A 2,810-nucleotide genomic window follows, 5' to 3' on the forward strand; every position below is an offset into this window, starting at 1 on the left:
AGACGGGTGCCCTGTAGGACACGTGTGGGTATTGTTTTGAAAAGCGCCCTATGACAATCTCGAGAGCACCGCAATGGTGCGCACGTGAGGTGAGAGGGATGTTGCGATGAGACACTAGCGGTGGACGGCCGAGTGTTATTTTTTTTGCCAAGAACGCAAACACAATAATGATAGTTTAAGCTACAGTGTGTAATATACTCCAAATAGTTTAGTTTCCTACTCAGGGGGGCGAGAAGACCAAATTTTTTCAAAGGCAAACGAAATTTTGTTCCGGGAAGTTTAAGGTTGATCACGCAGCAGGTGTGGCGATTACTTTCATCGCTTCCTAGAGAGATATGTCGAAAGGCAGAGCAACGCGGGATGGTTGACCGAAACTAAAGGCGAGAATTAGAACGCGAGCCTGGACAATGATGGAACAGACATTGAGAGACAAGTTGGTGAGGCTAATACTGGAGTTTATTTCTTACACCTGAGTCCATAATAAAGACTACAAATCAAGGTTTTCAAAGAAAAAGGTCGACTCGCGCTGCTTAACGATTTTCTAGTTGATTTACGCTGTTTTTTAGTATGAGCTGCGCACCTACAGCTGATTCACATGCTCGCGTCATCGGAATTTGTAGAGTATTGGATGTCTCCGGAGGAATTTTCTCTTTGAGCAAACTGGATATTGTAAACTTCAAAAGAATATTGGATTAAACTGAGATCTAGGCGCGACTGCGGTTAAAATGAGGCGGCAAAAGGCTGGTAGCCAAAATATAATTGCTCAAGCGTAATATGGTAGAGTAAAAGCAAGAAAATACAAAAATATAGGGGCAAAATACACAACCTGGAGCCTCCTGGAAAATGGTTTTCGAAGCATATGGGCAAAGGCCGAGGTGGCTACGGTCATTATGAAAATGGCTCCTGAATAAAGAAAAAGCCACGACACGAAGCCTGCTGTTTAAATTGCACGATGTATGAAGTCCGCAGCATTGTCTTGGGCGGAGAAGAAGGCGCGAATATATCACAAGGCTTTTTTTCCAACTACATAAAAAAAAACCTTCTGATCCTTTTCCCGGCATTACGGAAAAATAACATATCGTTTCAACTGAAACAACAGCGAAACCGCGTGGTGAACGTTATCCTCATCTGTTGTTTTATGCGTGGACTGAGCCTGTTCAGACGCATGTTGATTAAACGGACTCTGGCTGAAATTATTAGCGCTTTAGTTATTTTTTCAGTTGAAGGCTAGCGCTTTAAATGCGAATAAAACAAGGCGGTTTTGTGGGCAAAATAAGAGCTGAGCCGTAATTTTCCTCATTTTTGTTTGCAATCGCATGGCTTTATGCCGGCGTGTGAATTCACTGTGCTTTGGCGGTTTTAAAACCATATACAGCTGTGTGTAAATACGGCCTGCACCTGCTGCCCATTTGTGGGCGCTCGAGCAATGAAACAGATAAGCATATGATGATTTGTTCTCAAGTTATAGCTTACAGCTCGAGCTTTTTGTGCTATAGCCCGGTGCACCCAGATGTTCGATCCCTGCACTTCATGTCACAGTGCCGACACAGATGTACACAGCGCATCTTCGGTGTGCGAAAGACGAATAGCTCTCCATATGCTTGCTTTTATTTACGAGCATGAATCTTCATTGATTGGTGTTCATCTTTCGTCTGATCTAACAGGGAATAACCATATCGATGCAATTGTCACTAAATCACCTAAAGCACTTGGTTTCATCAGACGTCACTTGCACCAAGCTGATCCTGCCACCAAACTTTTAGCTTACACTACACTCCCTTACGCTCAAAAATGGAATACGCATCCTTAATCTGGAACCCACATCAATTGTACTTAATTCGCAAACTGGTGTCAGTACAAAATAAAGCAGCGAGATTTATAACTAAGGACTATTCACGTCATTCCAGCATAGCGGCAATCAAAGCGTCGCTAAAGCTATCATCACTTGAAAATAGACGAATACTAGCACTATTATCACATTTTCACAGATTGTATCACAGTCCATCTTCTTTCGCTTCGTACTATATTAGACCCACCCACCGTATCTTTCCGCGCTTAGATCATGCTCTCAAAGTCAAACCCGTGTTTGCACGCACCAGCCTCTTTAGTCATTCACCATTGCTTCTTGCCGTCCATCATTAGAACAAGTTGCCAGATGACATTGTCTTCACCTCAAATCATGACGCCTTTGTGCAAAAACTAAAGTGTTTTTTACTAATAAATTCGGATTAGGAAGCCTCTAATCCTGCGTTCTATCAACTTTGAATTTTCTGTACTTTTTTTTCCCCCGATTTTGCCTGCGGTTTTGGATTTGTGTTGCCGGTACAATTGTGTGGAATATTGTTTATTTGTAACTGTACACCCCCCCACCCCTATGTAATGCCCGAAAAGGGCCTTTAGGGTATGTGAATAATAATAATAAAATTGATTAATATGAATATATCCTCTTAAGAAATTAAAGCTTCAGTAAGACGGGAAAAATTCAAAATCAGGTGGTTTCTAAGCGGAAAAGTACTTTCCGAACGTTCAGCCAGAACGAAAAAAGTTGCTGCGGAAGTTGCTGCTTACGTAAGTGAGTTTTCGATTTGGAATGTGGACTTTAGGAATAAAGATAAAAAGCTAAACAAAAATCGTGCGTCAGGTACATTTTACAAACGGTGTCCTCCTACGCAAGCTCGAAAACGGAACGACAACGTTCATTTGCAGCGTACATGTACGCTGCACGAATGCACTTGGGCTGCCTGCTTTTAAATTGCTAGAAGTTAACCCGGTACCGGTTATGAACATGTGGTGCGCATGTGAAAAGCTTA

This window comes from Amblyomma mixtum, chromosome 5, assembly GCF_055824585.1.
Source record: "Amblyomma mixtum isolate Tamu chromosome 5, ASM5582458v1, whole genome shotgun sequence".
Lineage (NCBI taxonomy): Eukaryota > Metazoa > Arthropoda > Arachnida > Ixodida > Ixodidae > Amblyomma > Amblyomma mixtum.